This window comes from Oncorhynchus clarkii, chromosome 8 (genome assembly GCF_045791955.1).
Source record: "Oncorhynchus clarkii lewisi isolate Uvic-CL-2024 chromosome 8, UVic_Ocla_1.0, whole genome shotgun sequence".
In the NCBI taxonomy this organism is placed as follows: domain Eukaryota; kingdom Metazoa; phylum Chordata; class Actinopteri; order Salmoniformes; family Salmonidae; genus Oncorhynchus; species Oncorhynchus clarkii.
The window spans coordinates 3,814,784-3,835,885 of NC_092154.1; the positions used below are offsets into that span (position 1 = coordinate 3,814,784).

Consider the following 21,102-nt stretch of genomic DNA (forward strand, 5'->3'; position numbering starts at 1 on the left):
TTATTTCACCTTTATTTAACCAGGTATTTATATATATAACTCTAACCCTTTATTTAACCAGGTATTTATATATATAACCCTTTATTTAACCAGGTATTTATATATATAACCCTTTATTTAACCAGGTATTTATATATATAACCCTTTATTTATCCAGGTATTTATATATATAACCCTTTATTTAACCAGGTATTTATATATATAACCCTTTATTTAACCAGGTATTTATATATATAACCCTTTATTTATCCAGGTATTTATATATATAACCCTTTATTTAACCAGGTATTTATATATATAACCCTTTATTTAACCAGGTATTTATATATATAACCCTTTATTTAACCAGGTATTTATATATATAACCCTTTATTTATCCAGGTATTTATATATATAACCCTTTATTTAACCAGGTATTTATATATATAACCCTTTATTTAACCAGGTATTTATATATATAACCCTTTATTTAACCAGGTATTTATATATATAACCCTTTATTTAACCAGGTATTTATATATATAACCCTAACCCTTTATTTAACCAGGTATTTATATATATAACCCTTTATTTAACCAGGTATTTATATATATAACCCTTTATTTAACCAGGTATTTATATATATAACCCTTTATTTAACCAGGTATTTATATATATAACCCTTTATTTATCCAGGTATTTATATAACCCTTTATTTAACCAGGTATTTATATATATAACCCTTTATTTATCCAGGTATTTATATAACCCTTTATTTATCCAGGTATTTATATAACCCTTTATTTAACCAGAACAAGTTCTCATGTACAACTGCGACCTGGCCAAGATAAAACAAAGCAGTTCGACACAAACAACAACACAGTTACACATGGAATAAACATACAGTCAATAACACAATAAAATAAGAAAGTCTATATACAGTGTTTGTAAATGGCGTGAGGAGGTAAGGCAATGAATAGGCCATAGTAGCGAAGTAATTACAATTTAGCAGATTAACACTGGAGTGATAGATGAGCAGATGATGATGAGCAGATGATGATGTGTAAGTAGTGATACTGGTGAGCAAAAGAGCAGCAAAGTAAATATAAACAATATGGGGATGAGGTAGGTGAAATTGGGTGGGCTATTTACCAATAGACTATGTACAGCTGCAGCGATCGGTTAGCTGCTCAGATAGCAGATGTTTGAAGTTTTTATTTTTTATTTTATTTTTTATTTCACCAGGTAGGCTAGTTGAGAACACCTTTATTTAACCAGGTAGGCTAGTTGAGAACACCTTTATTTAACCAGGTAGGCTAGTAGAGAACACCTTTATTTAATCAGGTAGGCCAGTTGAGAACACCTTTATTTAACCAGGTAGGCTAGTTGAGAACACCTTTATTTAACCAGGTAGGCTAGTTGAGAACACCTTTATTTAACCAGGTAGGCTAGTTGAGAACAAGTTCTCATTTACAACTGCGACCTGGCCAAGATAAAGCAAAGCAGTGTGAACAGACAACACAGAACAGACAACAGACAACACAGTTAGTGAGGGAGATAAAAGTCTCCAGGTTCAGCGATCAGGGTTCTAATTCTAACCCTTAAACCTATCTCCTAGCCCTATCTCCTAGCCCTAGCTCCTAGCCCTAGCTCCTAACCGTAGACATAGCATTTGACCTCATGGGGGGGGGGGGGGGGGGGCAACATTTCCCCAGTCGGTCAAAAAAATGTATTTTATTTTTGTATTTTTTACACGCAGGCAGGCAGGCAGGCAGGCAGGCAGGCAGGCAGGCAGGCAGGCAGGCAGGCAGGCAGGCAGGCAGGCAGGCAGGCAGGCAGGCAGGCAGGCAGGCAGGCAGGCAGGCAGGCAGGCACAGGCAGGCAGGCAGGCAGGCAGGCAGGCAGGCAGGCAGGCAGGCAGGCAGGCAGGCAGGCAGGCAGGCAGGCAGGCAGGCAGGCAGGCAGGCAGGCAGGCAGGCAGGCAGGCAGGCAGGCAGGCAGGCAGACAGACAGACAGACAGACAGACAGACAGACAGACAGACAGACAGACAGACAGACAGACAGACAGACAGACAGACAGACAGACAGACAGACAGACAGACAGACAGAGCTGGCTACTAGGTGGTTTTTGTGAATCAGTCTTCTTGCAGCGCAGGGTTTTTCCTGTCCTCCAGAAAGACTCATTCAGAGAAATGATCTGTGTGTCCCCACAAGGTCAGCTGTGTGTGGTCGGGTAAAAAACCAAAGATACATTTCCCTCTCGTATGGACTAACAAAGTGATCCTGAAAGGGACAGCTCAGCCAAATGCCAAAATGACACGTTGGTTTCCTTCAGTGCTCTGCATGGTCATCCTGCTCTCTGTAGTGGCCTTGCTGCATTTACACTGATACTGTCTCTGCAGTAGTCAGGACATGTATACTTCTGATACTGTCTCTGTAGTAGTCAGGGCATTTATACTTCTGATACTGATACTGTCTCTGTAGTAGTCAGGGCATTTATACTTCTGATACTGTCTCTGTAGTAGTCAGGACATGTATACTTCTGATACTGTCTCTGTAGTAGTCAGGACATTTATACTTCTGATACTGTCTCTGTAGTAGTCAGGACATTTATACTTCTGATACTGATACTGTCTCTGTAGTAGTCAGGACATTTATACTTCTGATACTGTCTCTGTAGTAGTCAGGACATTTATACTTCTGATACTGTCTCTGTAGTAGTCAGGACATTTATACTTCTGATACTGATACTGTCTCTGTAGTAGTCAGAACATTTATACTTCTGATACTGTCTCTGTAGTAGTCAAGGCATTTATACTTCTGATACTGATACTGTCTCTGTAGTAGTCAGGACATTTATACTTCTGATACTGTCTCTGTAGTAGTCAGGGCATTTATACTTCTGATACTGTCTCTGTAGTAGTCAGGACATTTATACTTCTGATACTGTCTCTGTAGTAGTCAGGGCATTTATACTTCTGATACTGTCTCTGCAGTAGTCAGGACATTTATACTTCTGATACTGTCTCTGTAGTAGTCAGGACATTTATACTTCTGATACTGTCTCTGTAGTAGTCAGGACATTTATACTTCTGATACTGATACTGTCTCTGTAGTAGTCAGGACATTTATACTTCTGATACTGTCTCTGTAGTAGTCAGGACATTTATACTTCTGATACTGTCTCTGTAGTAGTCAGGACATTTATACTTCTGATACTGATACTGTCTCTGTAGTAGTCAGAACATTTATACTTCTGATACTGTCTCTGTAGTAGTCAAGGCATTTATACTTCTGATACTGATACTGTCTCTGTAGTAGTCAGGACATTTATACTTCTGATACTGTCTCTGTAGTAGTCAGGACATTTATACTTCTGATACTGATACTGTCTCTGTAGTAGTCAGGGCATTTATACTTCTGATACTGTCTCTGTAGTAGTCAGGGCATTTATACTTCTGATACTGTCTCTGTAGTAGTCAGGACATTTATACTTCTGATACTGTCTCTGTAGTAGTCAAGGCATTTATACTTCTGATACTGTCTCTGTAGTAGTCAGGGCATTTATACTTCTGATACTGTCTCTGTAGTAGTCAGGGCATTTATACTTCTGATACTGATACTGTCTCTGTAGTAGTCAGGACATTTATACTTCTGATACTGTCTCTGTAGTAGTCAGGACATTTATACTTCTGATACTGTCTCTGTAGTAGTCAGGACATTTATACTTCTGATACTGATACTGTCTCTGTAGTAGTCAGGACATTTATACTTCTGATACTGTCTCTGTAGTAGTCAGGACATTTATACTTCTGATACTGTCTCTGTAGTAGTCAGGGCATTTATACTTCTGATACTGTCTCTGTAGTAGTCAGGACATTTATACTTCTGATACTGTCTCTGTAGTAGTCAGGGCATTTATACTTCTGATACTGTCTCTGTAGTAGTCAGGACATTTATACTTCTGATACTGTCTCTGTAGTAGTCAGGGCATTTATACTTCTGATACTGTCTCTGTAGTAGTCAGGGCATTTATACTTCTGATACTGTCTCTGTAGTAGTCAGGACATTTATACTTCTGATACTGATACTGTCTCTGTAGTAGTCAGGACATTTATACTTCTGATACTGTCTCTGTAGTAGTCAGGACATTTATACTTCTGATACTGTCTCTGTAGTAGTCAGGACATTTATACTTCTGATACTGTCTCTGTAGTAGTCAGGACATTTATACTTCTGATACTGATACTGTCTCTGTAGTAGTCAGGGCATTTATACTTCTGATACTGTCTCTGTAGTAGTCAGGGCATTTATACTTCTGATACTGTCTCTGTAGTAGTCAGGACATTTATACTTCTGATACTGATACTGTCTCTGTAGTAGTCAGGGCATTTATACTTCTGATACTGATACTGTCTCTGTAGTAGTCAGGGCATTTATACTTCTGATACTGTCTCTGTAGTAGTTAGGACATTTATACTTCTGATACTGATACTGTCTCTGTAGTAGTCAGGGCATTTATACTTCTGATACTGATACTGTCTCTGTAGTAGTCAGGGCATTTATACTTCTGATACTGTCTCTGTAGTAGTCAGGACATTTATACTTCTGATACTGATACTGTCTCTGTAGTAGTCAGGGCATTTATACTTCTGATACTGATACTGTCTCTGTAGTAGTCAGGGCATTTATACTTCTGATACTGTCTCTGTAGTAGTCAGGACATTTATACTTCTGATACTGTCTCTGTAGTAGTCAAGGCATTTATACTTCTGATACTGTCTCTGTAGTAGTCAGGGCATTTATACTTCTGATACTGTCTCTGTAGTAGTCAGGGCATTTATACTTCTGATACTGATACTGTCTCTGTAGTAGTCAGGACATTTATACTTCTGATACTGTCTCTGTAGTAGTCAGGACATTTATACTTCTGATACTGTCTCTGTAGTAGTCAGGACATTTATACTTCTGATACTGTCTCTGTAGTAGTCAGGACATTTATACTTCTGATACTGTCTCTGTAGTAGTCAGGACATTTATACTTCTGATACTGTCTCTGTAGTAGTCAGGGCATTTATACTTCTGATACTGTCTCTGTAGTAGTCAGGACATTTATACTTCTGATACTGTCTCTGTAGTAGTCAGGGCATTTATACTTCTGATACTGTCTCTGTAGTAGTCAGGACATTTATACTTCTGATACTGTCTCTGTAGTAGTCAGGGCATTTATACTTCTGATACTGTCTCTGTAGTAGTCAGGGCATTTATACTTCTGATACTGTCTCTGTAGTAGTCAGGACATTTATACTTCTGATACTGATACTGTCTCTGTAGTAGTCAGGACATTTATACTTCTGATACTGTCTCTGTAGTAGTCAGGACATTTATACTTCTGATACTGTCTCTGTAGTAGTCAGGACATTTATACTTCTGATACTGTCTCTGTAGTAGTCAGGACATTTATACTTCTGATACTGATACTGTCTCTGTAGTAGTCAGGGCATTTATACTTCTGATACTGTCTCTGTAGTAGTCAGGGCATTTATACTTCTGATACTGTCTCTGTAGTAGTCAGGACATTTATACTTCTGATACTGATACTGTCTCTGTAGTAGTCAGGGCATTTATACTTCTGATACTGATACTGTCTCTGTAGTAGTCAGGGCATTTATACTTCTGATACTGTCTCTGTAGTAGTTAGGACATTTATACTTCTGATACTGATACTGTCTCTGTAGTAGTCAGGGCATTTATACTTCTGATACTGATACTGTCTCTGTAGTAGTCAGGGCATTTATACTTCTGATACTGTCTCTGTAGTAGTCAGGACATTTATACTTCTGATACTGATACTGTCTCTGTAGTAGTCAGGGCATTTATACTTCTGATACTGATACTGTCTCTGTAGTAGTCAGGGCATTTATACTTCTGATACTGTCTCTCTAGTAGTCAGGACATTTATACTTCTGATACTGTCTCTGTAGTAGTCAGGGCATTTATACTTCTGATACTGATACTGTCTCTGTAGTAGTCAGGGCATTTATACTTCTGATACTGTCTCTGTAGTAGTCAGGGCATTTATACTTCTGATACTGTCTCTGTAGTAGTCAGGGCATTTATACTTCTGATACTGTCTCTGTAGTAGTCAGGACATTTATACTTCTGATACTGTCTCTGTAGTAGTCAGGACATTTATACTTCTGATACTGATACTGTCTCTGTAGTAGTCAGAACATTTATACTTCTGATACTGTCTCTGTAGTAGTCAAGGCATTTATACTTCTGATACTGATACTGTCTCTGTAGTAGTCAGGACATTTATACTTCTGATACTGTCTCTGTAGTAGTCAGGACATTTATACTTCTGATACTGATACTGTCTCTGTAGTAGTCAGGGCATTTATACTTCTGATACTGTCTCTGTAGTAGTCAGGGCATTTATACTTCTGATACTGTCTCTGTAGTAGTCAGGACATTTATAATTCTGATACTGATACTGTCTCTGTAGTAGTCAGGGCATTTATACTTCTGATACTGTCTCTGTAGTAGTCAGGACATGTATACTTCTGATACTGTCTCTGTAGTAGTCAGGACATTTATACTTCTGATACTGTCTCTGTAGTAGTCAGGACATTTATACTTCTGATACTGATACTGTCTCTGTAGTAGTCAGGACATTTATACTTCTGATACTGTCTCTGTAGTAGTCAGGACATTTATACTTCTGATACTGTCTCTGTAGTAGTCAGGACATTTATACTTCTGATACTGATACTGTCTCTGTAGTAGTCAGGGCATTTATACTTCTGATACTGTCTCTGTAGTAGTCAGGGCATTTATACTTCTGATACTGTCTCTGTAGTAGTCAGGACATTTATACTTCTGATACTGTCTCTGTAGTAGTCAAGGCATTTATACTTCTGATACTGTCTCTGTAGTAGTCAGGGCATTTATACTTCTGATACTGTCTCTGTAGTAGTCAGGGCATTTATACTTCTGATACTGATACTGTCTCTGTAGTAGTCAGGGCATTTATACTTCTGATACTGTCTCTGTAGTAGTCAGGACATTTATACTTCTGATACTGTCTCTGTAGTAGTCAGGGCATTTATACTTCTGATACTGTCTCTGTAGTAGTCAGGGCATTTATACTTCTGATACTGTCTCTGTAGTAGTCAGGACATTTATACTTCTGATACTGATACTGTCTCTGTAGTAGTCAGGACATTTATACTTCTGATACTGTCTCTGTAGTAGTCAGGACATTTATACTTCTGATACTGTCTCTGTAGTAGTCAGGACATTTATACTTCTGATACTGATACTGTCTCTGTAGTAGTCAGGGCATTTATACTTCTGATACTGTCTCTGTAGTAGTCAGGGCATTTATACTTCTGATACTGTCTCTGTAGTAGTCAGGACATTTATACTTCTGATACTGATACTGTCTCTGTAGTAGTCAGGGCATTTATACTTCTGATACTGATACTGTCTCTGTAATAGTCAGGGCATTTATACTTCTGATACTGTCTCTGTAGTAGTTAGGACATTTATACTTCTGATACTGATACTGTCTCTGTAGTAGTCAGGGCATTTATACTTCTGATACTGATACTGTCTCTGTAGTAGTCAGGGCATTTATACTTCTGATACTGTCTCTGTAGTAGTCAGGACATTTATACTTCTGATACTGATACTGTCTCTGTAGTAGTCAGGGCATTTATACTTCTGATACTGATACTGTCTCTGTAGTAGTCAGGGCATTTATACTTCTGATACTGTCTCTGTAGTAGTCAGGACATTTATACTTCTGATACTGTCTCTGTAGTAGTCAAGGCATTTATACTTCTGATACTGTCTCTGTAGTAGTCAGGGCATTTATACTTCTGATACTGTCTCTGTAGTAGTCAGGGCATTTATACTTCTGATACTGATACTGTCTCTGTAGTAGTCAGGACATTTATACTTCTGATACTGTCTCTGTAGTAGTCAGGACATTTATACTTCTGATACTGTCTCTGTAGTAGTCAGGACATTTATACTTCTGATACTGTCTCTGTAGTAGTCAGGACATTTATACTTCTGATACTGTCTCTGTAGTAGTCAGGACATTTATACTTCTGATACTGTCTCTGTAGTAGTCAGGGCATTTATACTTCTGATACTGTCTCTGTAGTAGTCAGGACATTTATACTTCTGATACTGTCTCTGTAGTAGTCAGGGCATTTATACTTCTGATACTGTCTCTGTAGTAGTCAGGACATTTATACTTCTGATACTGTCTCTGTAGTAGTCAGGGCATTTATACTTCTGATACTGTCTCTGTAGTAGTCAGGGCATTTATACTTCTGATACTGTCTCTGTAGTAGTCAGGACATTTATACTTCTGATACTGATACTGTCTCTGTAGTAGTCAGGACATTTATACTTCTGATACTGTCTCTGTAGTAGTCAGGACATTTATACTTCTGATACTGTCTCTGTAGTAGTCAGGACATTTATACTTCTGATACTGTCTCTGTAGTAGTCAGGACATTTATACTTCTGATACTGATACTGTCTCTGTAGTAGTCAGGGCATTTATACTTCTGATACTGTCTCTGTAGTAGTCAGGGCATTTATACTTCTGATACTGTCTCTGTAGTAGTCAGGACATTTATACTTCTGATACTGATACTGTCTCTGTAGTAGTCAGGGCATTTATACTTCTGATACTGATACTGTCTCTGTAGTAGTCAGGGCATTTATACTTCTGATACTGTCTCTGTAGTAGTTAGGACATTTATACTTCTGATACTGATACTGTCTCTGTAGTAGTCAGGGCATTTATACTTCTGATACTGATACTGTCTCTGTAGTAGTCAGGGCATTTATACTTCTGATACTGTCTCTGTAGTAGTCAGGACATTTATACTTCTGATACTGATACTGTCTCTGTAGTAGTCAGGGCATTTATACTTCTGATACTGATACTGTCTCTGTAGTAGTCAGGGCATTTATACTTCTGATACTGTCTCTCTAGTAGTCAGGACATTTATACTTCTGATACTGTCTCTGTAGTAGTCAGGGCATTTATACTTCTGATACTGATACTGTCTCTGTAGTAGTCAGGGCATTTATACTTCTGATACTGTCTCTGTAGTAGTCAGGGCATTTATACTTCTGATACTGTCTCTGTAGTAGTCAGGGCATTTATACTTCTGATACTGTCTCTGTAGTAGTCAGGACATTTATACTTCTGATACTGTCTCTGTAGTAGTCAGGACATTTATACTTCTGATACTGATACTGTCTCTGTAGTAGTCAGAACATTTATACTTCTGATACTGTCTCTGTAGTAGTCAAGGCATTTATACTTCTGATACTGATACTGTCTCTGTAGTAGTCAGGACATTTATACTTCTGATACTGTCTCTGTAGTAGTCAGGACATTTATACTTCTGATACTGATACTGTCTCTGTAGTAGTCAGGGCATTTATACTTCTGATACTGTCTCTGTAGTAGTCAGGGCATTTATACTTCTGATACTGTCTCTGTAGTAGTCAGGACATTTATAATTCTGATACTGATACTGTCTCTGTAGTAGTCAGGGCATTTATACTTCTGATACTGTCTCTGTAGTAGTCAGGACATGTATACTTCTGATACTGTCTCTGTAGTAGTCAGGACATTTATACTTCTGATACTGTCTCTGTAGTAGTCAGGACATTTATACTTCTGATACTGATACTGTCTCTGTAGTAGTCAGGACATTTATACTTCTGATACTGTCTCTGTAGTAGTCAGGACATTTATACTTCTGATACTGTCTCTGTAGTAGTCAGGACATTTATACTTCTGATACTGATACTGTCTCTGTAGTAGTCAGGGCATTTATACTTCTGATACTGTCTCTGTAGTAGTCAGGGCATTTATACTTCTGATACTGTCTCTGTAGTAGTCAGGACATTTATACTTCTGATACTGTCTCTGTAGTAGTCAAGGCATTTATACTTCTGATACTGTCTCTGTAGTAGTCAGGGCATTTATACTTCTGATACTGTCTCTGTAGTAGTCAGGGCATTTATACTTCTGATACTGATACTGTCTCTGTAGTAGTCAGGGCATTTATACTTCTGATACTGTCTCTGTAGTAGTCAGGACATTTATACTTCTGATACTGTCTCTGTAGTAGTCAGGGCATTTATACTTCTGATACTGTCTCTGTAGTAGTCAGGGCATTTATACTTCTGATACTGTCTCTGTAGTAGTCAGGACATTTATACTTCTGATACTGATACTGTCTCTGTAGTAGTCAGGACATTTATACTTCTGATACTGTCTCTGTAGTAGTCAGGACATTTATACTTCTGATACTGTCTCTGTAGTAGTCAGGACATTTATACTTCTGATACTGTCTCTGTAGTAGTCAGGACATTTATACTTCTGATACTGATACTGTCTCTGTAGTAGTCAGGGCATTTATACTTCTGATACTGTCTCTGTAGTAGTCAGGGCATTTATACTTCTGATACTGTCTCTGTAGTAGTCAGGACATTTATACTTCTGATACTGATACTGTCTCTGTAGTAGTCAGGGCATTTATACTTCTGATACTGATACTGTCTCTGTAGTAGTCAGGGCATTTATACTTCTGATACTGTCTCTGTAGTAGTTAGGACATTTATACTTCTGATACTGATACTGTCTCTGTAGTAGTCAGGGCATTTATACTTCTGATACTGATACTGTCTCTGTAGTAGTCAGGGCATTTATACTTCTGATACTGTCTCTGTAGTAGTCAGGACATTTATACTTCTGATACTGATACTGTCTCTGTAGTAGTCAGGGCATTTATACTTCTGATACTGATACTGTCTCTGTAGTAGTCAGGGCATTTATACTTCTGATACTGTCTCTGTAGTAGTCAGGACATTTATACTTCTGATACTGTCTCTGTAGTAGTCAAGGCATTTATACTTCTGATACTGTCTCTGTAGTAGTCAGGGCATTTATACTTCTGATACTGTCTCTGTAGTAGTCAGGGCATTTATACTTCTGATACTGATACTGTCTCTGTAGTAGTCAGGACATTTATACTTCTGATACTGTCTCTGTAGTAGTCAGGACATTTATACTTCTGATACTGTCTCTGTAGTAGTCAGGACATTTATACTTCTGATACTGATACTGTCTCTGTAGTAGTCAGGACATTTATACTTCTGATACTGTCTCTGTAGTAGTCAGGACATTTATACTTCTGATACTGTCTCTGTAGTAGTCAGGGCATTTATACTTCTGATACTGTCTCTGTAGTAGTCAGGACATTTATACTTCTGATACTGTCTCTGTAGTAGTCAGGGCATTTATACTTCTGATACTGTCTCTGTAGTAGTCAGGACATTTATACTTCTGATACTGTCTCTGTAGTAGTCAGGGCATTTATACTTCTGATACTGTCTCTGTAGTAGTCAGGGCATTTATACTTCTGATACTGTCTCTGTAGTAGTCAGGACATTTATACTTCTGATACTGATACTGTCTCTGTAGTAGTCAGGACATTTATACTTCTGATACTGTCTCTGTAGTAGTCAGGACATTTATACTTCTGATACTGTCTCTGTAGTAGTCAGGACATTTATACTTCTGATACTGTCTCTGTAGTAGTCAGGACATTTATACTTCTGATACTGATACTGTCTCTGTAGTAGTCAGGGCATTTATACTTCTGATACTGTCTCTGTAGTAGTCAGGGCATTTATACTTCTGATACTGTCTCTGTAGTAGTCAGGACATTTATACTTCTGATACTGATACTGTCTCTGTAGTAGTCAGGGCATTTATACTTCTGATACTGATACTGTCTCTGTAGTAGTCAGGGCATTTATACTTCTGATACTGTCTCTGTAGTAGTTAGGACATTTATACTTCTGATACTGATACTGTCTCTGTAGTAGTCAGGGCATTTATACTTCTGATACTGATACTGTCTCTGTAGTAGTCAGGGCATTTATACTTCTGATACTGTCTCTGTAGTAGTCAGGACATTTATACTTCTGATACTGATACTGTCTCTGTAGTAGTCAGGGCATTTATACTTCTGATACTGTCTCTCTAGTAGTCAGGACATTTATACTTCTGATACTGTCTCTGTAGTAGTCAGGGCATTTATACTTCTGATACTGTCTCTGTAGTAGTCAGGACATTTATACTTCTGATACTGTCTCTGTAGTAGTCAGGACATTTATACTTCTGATACTGATACTGTCTCTGTAGTAGTCAGAACATTTATACTTCTGATACTGTCTCTGTAGTAGTCAAGGCATTTATACTTCTGATACTGATACTGTCTCTGTAGTAGTCAGGACATTTATACTTCTGATACTGTCTCTGTAGTAGTCAGGACATTTATACTTCTGATACTGATACTGTCTCTGTAGTAGTCAGGGCATTTATACTTCTGATACTGTCTCTGTAGTAGTCAGGGCATTTATACTTCTGATACTGTCTCTGTAGTAGTCAGGACATTTATAATTCTGATACTGATACTGTCTCTGTAGTAGTCAGGGCATTTATACTTCTGATACTGTCTCTGTAGTAGTCAGGACATTTATACTTCTGATACTGTCTCTGTAGTAGTCAGGACATTTATACTTCTGATACTGATACTGTCTCTGTAGTAGTCAGGACATTTATACTTCTGATACTGTCTCTGTAGTAGTCAGGACATTTATACTTCTGATACTGATACTGTCTCTGTAGTAGTCAGGACATTTATACTTCTGATACTGTCTCTGTAGTAGTCAGGACATTTATACTTCTGATACTGTCTCTGTAGTAGTCAGGACATTTATACTTCTGATACTGATACTGTCTCTGTAGTAGTCAGGGCATTTATACTTCTGATACTGTCTCTGTAGTAGTCAGGGCATTTATACTTCTGATACTGTCTCTGTAGTAGTCAGGACATTTATACTTCTGATACTGTCTCTGTAGTAGTCAAGGCATTTATACTTCTGATACTGTCTCTGTAGTAGTCAGGGCATTTATACTTCTGATACTGTCTCTGTAGTAGTCAGGGCATTTATACTTCTGATACTGATACTGTCTCTGTAGTAGTCAGGACATTTATACTTCTGATACTGTCTCTGTAGTAGTCAGGACATTTATACTTCTGATACTGTCTCTGCAGTAGTCAGGACATTTATACTTCTGATACTGTCTCTGTAGTAGTCAGGACATTTATACTTCTGATACTGTCTCTGTAGTAGTCAGGACATTTATACTTCTGATACTGTCTCTGTAGTAGTCAGGACATTTATACTTCTGATACTGTCTCTGTAGTAGTCAGGACATTTATACTTCTGATACTGTCTCTGTAGTAGTCAGGGCATTTATACTTCTGATACTGTCTCTGTAGTAGTCAGGACATTTATACTTCTGATACTGTCTCTGTAGTAGTCAGGGCATTTATACTTCTGATACTGTCTCTGTAGTAGTCAGGACATTTATACTTCTGATACTGTCTCTGTAGTAGTCAGGGAATTTATTCTTCTGATACTGTCTCTGTAGTAGTCAGGGCATTTATACTTCTGATACTGTCTCTGTAGTAGTCAGGACATTTATACTTCTGATACTGATACTGTCTCTGTAGTAGTCAGGACATTTATACTTCTGATACTGTCTCTGTAGTAGTCAGGACATTTATACTTCTGATACTGTCTCTGTAGTAGTCAGGACATTTATACTTCTGATACTGTCTCTGTAGTAGTCAGGACATTTATACTTCTGATACTGATACTGTCTCTGTAGTAGTCAGGGCATTTATACTTCTGATACTGTCTCTGTAGTAGTCAGGGCATTTATACTTCTGATACTGTCTCTGTAGTAGTCAGGACATTTATACTTCTGATACTGATACTGTCTCTGTAGTAGTCAGGGCATTTATACTTCTGATACTGATACTGTCTCTGTAGTAGTCAGGGCATTTATACTTCTGATACTGTCTCTGTAGTAGTCAGGACATTTATACTTCTGATACTGATACTGTCTCTGTAGTAGTCAGGGCATTTATACTTCTGATACTGATACTGTCTCTGCAGTAGTCAGGGCATTTATACTTCTGATACTGTCTCTGTAGTAGTCAGGACATTTATACTTCTGATACTGATACTGTCTCTGTAGTAGTCAGGGCATTTATACTTCTGATACTGATACTGTCTCTGTAGTAGTCAGGGCATTTATACTTCTGATACTGTCTCTCTAGTAGTCAGGACATTTATACTTCTGATACTGTCTCTGTAGTAGTCAGGGCATTTATACTTCTGATACTGATACTGTCTCTGTAGTAGTCAGGGCATTTATACTTCTGATACTGTCTCTGTAGTAGTCAGGGCATTTATACTTCTGATACTGTCTCCGTAGTAGTCAGGACATTTATACTACTGATACTGATACTGTCTCTGTAGTAGTCAGGGCATTTATACTTCTGATACTGTCTCTGTAGTAGTCAGGGCATTTATACTTCTGATACTGTCTCTGTAGTAGTCAGGACATTTATAATTCTGATACTGATACTGTCTCTGTAGTAGTCAGGGCATTTATACTTCTGATACTGTCTGTAGTAGTCAGGACATTTATACTTCTGATACTGATACTGTCTCTGTAGTAGTCAGGACATTTATACTTCTGATACTGTCTCTGTAGTAGTCAGGACATTTATACTTCTGATACTGTCTCTGTAGTAGTCAGGACATTTATACTTCTGATACTGATACTGTCTCTGTAGTAGTCAGGACATTTATACTTCTGATACTGTCTCTGTAGTAGTCAGGGCATTTATACTTCTGATACTGATACTGTCTCTGTAGTAGTCAGGGCATTTATACTTCTGATACTGTCTCTGTAGTAGTCAGGACATTTATACTTCTGATACTGTCTCTGTAGTAGTCAGGACATTTATACTTCTGATACTGTCTCTGTAGTAGTCAGGACATTTATACTTCTGATACTGTCTCTGTAGTAGTCAGGACATTTATACTTCTGATACTGTCTCTGTAGTAGTCAGGACATGTATACTTCTGATACTGTCTCTGTAGTAATCAGGACATTTATACTTCTGATACTGATACTGTCTCTGTAGTAGTCAGGACATTTATACTTCTGATACTGTCTCTGTAGTAGTCAGGACATTTATACTTCTGATACTGTCTCTCTAGTAGTCAGGAAATTTATACTTCTGATACTGATACTGTCTCTGTAGTAGTCAGGGCATTTATACTTCTGATACTGATATTGTCTCTGTAGTAGTCAGGGCATTTATACTTCTGATACTGTCTCTCTAGTAGTCAGGACATTTATACTTCTGATACTGATACTGTCTCTCTAGTAGTCAGGACATTTATACTTCTGATACTGTCTCTGTAGTAGTCAGGACATTTATACTTCTGATACTGTCTCTGTAGTAGTCAAGGCATTTATACTTCTGATACTGTCTCTGTAGTAGTCAGGACATTTATACTTCTGATACTGTCTCTGTAGTAGTCAGGGCATTTATACTTCTGATACTGTCTCTGTAGTAGTCAGGACATTTATACTTCTGATACTGATACTGTCTCTGTAGTAGTCAGGACATTTATACTTCTGATACTGTCTCTGTAGTAGTCAGGACATTTATACTTCTGATACTGATACTGTCTCTGTAGTAGTCAGGACATTTATACTTCTGATACTGTCTCTGTAGTAGTCAGGGCATTTATACTTCTGATACTGTCTCTGTAGTAGTCAGGACATTTATACTTCTGATACTGTCTCTGTAGTAGTCAGGACATTTATACTTCTGATACTGTCTCTGTAGTAGTCAGGACATTTATACTTCTGATACTGTCTCTGTAGTAGTCATGGCATTTATACTTCTGATACTGATACTGTCTCTGTAGTAGTCAGGACATTTATACTTCTGATACTGTCTCTGTAGTAGTCAGGGCATTTATACTTCTGATACTGTCTCTGTAGTAGTCAGGACATTTATACTTCTGATACTGTCTCTCTAGTAGTCAGGACATTTATACTTCTGATACTGATACTGTCTCTGTAGTAGTCAGGGCATTTATACTTCTGATACTGTCTCTGTAGTAGTCAGGACATTTATACTTCTGATACTGTCTCTCTAGTAGTCAGGGCATTTATACTTCTGATACTGTCTCTGTAGTAGTCAGGACATTTATAATTCTGATACTGTCTCTGTAGTAGTCAGGGCATTTATACTTCTGATACCGTCTCTGTAGTAGTCAGGGCATTTATACTTCTGATACTGTCTCTGTAGTAGTCAGGACATTTATAATTCTGATACTGATACTGTCTCTGTAGTAGTCAGGACATTTATACTTCTGATACTGTCTCTGTAGTAGTCAGGGCATTTATACTTCTGATACTGTCTCTGTAGTAATCAGGACATTTATACTTCTGATACTGATACTGTCTCTGTAGTAGTCAGGGCATTTATACTTCTGATACTGTCTCTGTAGTAATCAGGACATTTATACTTCTGATACTGATACTGTCTCTGTAGTAGTCAGGGCATTTATACTTCTGATACTGTCTCTGTAGTAATCAGGACATTTATACTTCTGATACTGATACTGTCTCTGTAGTAGTCAGGGCATTTATACTTCTGATACTGTCTCTGTAGTAGTCAGGACATTTATACTTCTGATACTGTCTCTGTAGTAGTCAGGACATTTATACTTCTGATACTGTCTCTGTAGTAGTCAGGGCATTTATACTTCTGATACTGTCTCTGTAGTAGTCAGGACATTTATACATCTGATACTGTCTCTGTAGTAGTCAGGACATTTATACTTCTGATACTGATACTGTCTCTGTAGTAGTCAGGACATTTATACTTCTGATACTGTCTCTGTAGTAGTCAGGACATTTATACTTCTGATACTGTCTCTGTAGTAGTCAGGACATTTATACTTCTGATACTGTCTCTGTAGTAGTCAGGGCATTTATACTTCTGATACTGTCTCTGTAGTAGTCAGGACATTTATACTTCTGATACTGTCTCTGTAGTAGTCAGGGCATTTATACTTCTGATACTGTCTCTGTAGTAGTCAGGGCATTTATACTTCTGATACTGATACTGTCTCTGTAGTAGTCAGGACATGTATACTTCTGATACTGTCTCTGTAGTAGTCAGGACATTTATACTTCTGATACTGTCTCTGTAGTAGTCAGGGCATTTATACTTCTGATACTGTCTCTGTAGTAGTCAGGACATTTATACTTCTTGCACTTCGCAGAGTGGAGCAGAGCTGTTGTCAAGGAAGTGAGTTTGTGTTTCTACAGGACCTCTCGCCCTCACCTACCGTCAACCAATCATGTCAATGCGGAGCAGTACAGGGCCCTCCTCATTGTTAGGACATTTGTGAGGCGCACGATGATGTGGTGCAGAGCTCCGTTTGCCCTCTGAGGCGACACCACTGGGTCACACCCTCCTCTGACCACATTTTCAGATCAAACTTCAATTGGCCCTGACCCTGTGACCCTCTGTGGACTAGGTGTGACAGCAGTCTGTGGACTAGGTGTGACAAATATCTGGATCATACCGTCTCCCCTCTCTCTGAAACATCTCTCCCTGTGTGTGTGAGAGAGACTGTGTGTGTGTGTGTGTGTGTGTGTGTGTGTGTGTGTGTGTGTGTGTGTGTGTGTGTGTGTGTGTGTGTGTGTGTGTGTGTGTGTGTGTGTGTGTGTGTGTGTGTGTGTGTGTGTGTGTGTGTGTGTGTGTGAGAGACAGTGTGTGTGTGTGTGTGAGAGACAGTGTGTGTGTGTGTGAGAGACAGTGTGTGTGTGTGAGAGAGACAGTGTGTGTGTGTGTGAGAGAGACATTGTTGTTTGTGTTTGTGTGTGAGACCGTGGTGTGTGTGTGTGTGTGTGTGTGTGTGTGTGTGTAAGACCGTGTTGTGTGTGTGTGTGTGTGTGTGTGTGTAAGACCGTGTTGTGTGTGTGTGTGTGTGTGTGTACATTTGTGTTCATGACAGGGTATTGCGTTTGTTTAGTTGGCGCCCCAAGAATCATTCTGCGAAATGTATCACTGCTCTATTTCCATAGTAACTAACAGTTCTGAAATTAACCCTCTACCGACCTACCTGTTCCCCGTCAAACACCAGTCATACCAGCACATCCCTGACTCATCTAGCTAGACCCAGGCCCTGTAGCAGACTCATCTAGCTAGACCCAGGCCCTGTAGCAGACTCATCTAGCTAGACCCAGGCCCTGTAGCAGACTCATCTAGCTAGACCCAGGTCCTGTAGCAGACTCATCTAGCTAGACCCAGGTCCTGTAGCAGAATCATCTAGCTAGACCCAGGCCCCGTAGCAGACTCATCTAGCTAGACCCAGGCCCTGTAGCAGACTCATCTAGCTAGACCCAGGCCCTGTAGCAGACTCATCTAGCTAGACCCAGGCCCTGTAGCAGACTCATCTAGCTAGACCCAGGCCCTGTAGCAGACTCATCTAGCTAGACCCAGGTCCTGTAGCAGAATCATCTAGCTAGACCCAGGTCCTGTAGCAGACTCATCTAGCTAGACCCAGGTCCTGTAGCAGACTCATCTAGCTAGACCCAGGTCCTGTAGCAGACTCATCTAGCTAGACCCAGGCCCTGTAGCAGACTCATCTAGCTAGACCCAGGCCCTGTAGCAGACTCATCTAGCTAGACCCAGGTCCTGTAGCAGACTCATCTAGCTAGACCCAGGCCCTGTGGCAGACTCATCTAGCTAGACCCAGGTCCTGTAGCAGACTCATCTAGCTAGACCCAGGCCCTGTGGCAGACTCATCTAGCTAGACCCAGGTCCTGTAGCAGACTCATCTAGCTAGACCCAGGCCCTGTAGCAGACTCATCTAGCTAGACCCAGGTCCTGTAGCAGACTCATCTAGCTAGACCCAGGCCCTGTAGCAGACTCATCTAGCTAGACCCAAGTCCTGTAGCAGACTCATCTAGCTAGACCCAGGTCCTGTAGCAGACTCATCTAGCTAGACCCAGGTCCTGTAGCAGACTCATCTAACTAGACCCAGGCCCTGTAGCAGACTCATCTAGCTAGACCCAGGTCCTGTAGCAGACTCATCTAGCTAGACCCAGGTCCTGTAGCAGACTCATCTAGCTAGACCCAGGTCCTGTAGCAGACTCATCTAGCTAGACCCAGGTCCTGTAGCAGACTCATCTAGCTAGACCCAGGCCCTGTAGCAGACTCATCTAGCTAGACCCAGGCCCTGTAGCAGACTCATCTAGCTAGACCCAGGCCCTGTAGCAGACTCATCTAGCTAGACCCAGGCCCTGTAGCAGACTCATCTAGCTAGACCCAGGCCCTGTGGCAGACTCATCTAGCTAGACCCAGGTCCTGTAGCAGACTCATCTAGCTAGACCCAGGCCCTGTGGCAGACTCATCTAGCTAGACCCAGGCCCTGTAGCAGACTCATCTAGCTAGACCCAGGTCCTGTAGCAGACTCATCTAGCTAGACCCAAGTCCTGTAGCACACTCATCTAGCTAGACCCAGGCCCTGTAGCAGACTCATCTATCTAGACCCAGGCCCTGTAGCAGACTCATCTAGCTAGACCCAGGTCCTGTAGCAGACTCATCTAGCTAGACCCAGGCCCTGTAGCAGACTCGTCTAGCTAGACCCAGGTCCTGTAGCAGACTCATCTAGCTAGACCCAGGCCCTGTAGCAGACTCATCTAGCTAGACCCAAGTCCTGTAGCAGACTCATCTAGCTAGACCCAGGTCCTGTAGCAGACTCATCTAGCTAGACCCAGGTCCTGTAGCAGACTCATCTAACTAGACCCAGGCCCTGTAGCAGACTCATCTAGCTAGACCCAGGTCCTGTAGCAGACTCATCTAGCTAGACCCAGGTCCTGTAGCAGACTCATCTAGCTAGACCCAGGTCCTGTAGCAGACTCATCTAGCTAGACCCAGGTCCTGTAGCAGACTCATCTAGCTAGACCCAGGCCCTGTAGCAGACTCATCTAGCTAGACCCAGGCCCTGTAGCAGACTCATCTAGCTAGACCCAGGCCCTGTAGCAGACTCATCTAGCTAGACCCAGGCCCTGTAGCAGACTCATCTATCTAGACCCAGGCCCTGTAGCAGACTCATCTAGCTAGACCCAGGTCCTGTAGCAGACTCATCTAGCTAGACCCAGGTCCTGTAGCAGACTCATCTAGCTAGACCCAGGTCCTGTAGCAGACTCATCTAGCTAGACCCAGGTCCTGTAGCAGACTCATCTAGCTAGACCCAGGTCCTGTAGCAGACTCATCTAGCTAGACCCAGGTCCTGTAGCAGACTCATATAGCTAGACCCAGGTCCTGTAGCAGAATCATCTAGCTAGACCCAGGTCCTGTAGCAGACTCATCTAGCTAGACCCAGGTCCTGTAGCAGACTCATCTAGCTAGACCCAGGCCCTGTAGCAGACTCATCTAGCTAGACCCAGGCCCTGTAGCAGACTCATCTAGCTAGACCCAGGCCCTGTGGCAGACTCATCTAGCTAGACCCAGGCCCCGTAGCAGACTCATCTAGCTAGACCCAGGCCCTGTAGCAGACTCATCTAGCTAGACCCAGGCCCTGTAGCAGACTCATCTAGCTAGACCCAGGTCCTGTAGCAGACTCATCTAGCTAGACCCAGGCCCTGTAGCAGACTCATCTAGCTAGACCCAAGTCCTGTAGCAGACTCATCTAGCTAGACCCAGGCCCTGTAGCAGACTCACCTGCTGATGATGCTAGTTGTATCAGTTGATGAAGCTCGCTGTATCTGTTGATGATGCTAGCTGTATCTGTTGATGAAGCTCGCTGTATCTGTTGATGATGCTAGCTGTATCTGTTGATGAAGCTCGCTGTATCTGTTGATGAAGCTCGCTGTATCTGTTGATGATGCTAGTTGTATCTGTTGATGATGCTAGCTGTATCTGTTGATGATGCTAGCTGTATCTGTTGATGAATCTCGCTGTATCTGTTGATGATGCTAGTTGTATCTGTTGATGATGCTAGCTGTATCTGTTGATGATGCTAGTTGTATCTGTTGATGAAGCTCGCTGTATCTGTTGATGATGCTAGCTGTATCTGTTGATGAATCTCGCTGTATCTGTTGATGA

The 21,102-nt window shown here is 40.4% G+C and overlaps 1 protein-coding gene across 3 annotated transcripts in view; it reads left to right on the forward strand.

Moving 5' to 3' along the window:
- LOC139414872 (HBS1-like translational GTPase) overlaps nucleotides 1-21,102 on the forward strand; it is a 135,221-nt gene that overhangs the window by 48,936 nt on the left and 65,183 nt on the right. The gene's annotated exons all lie outside the window — the stretch shown is intronic.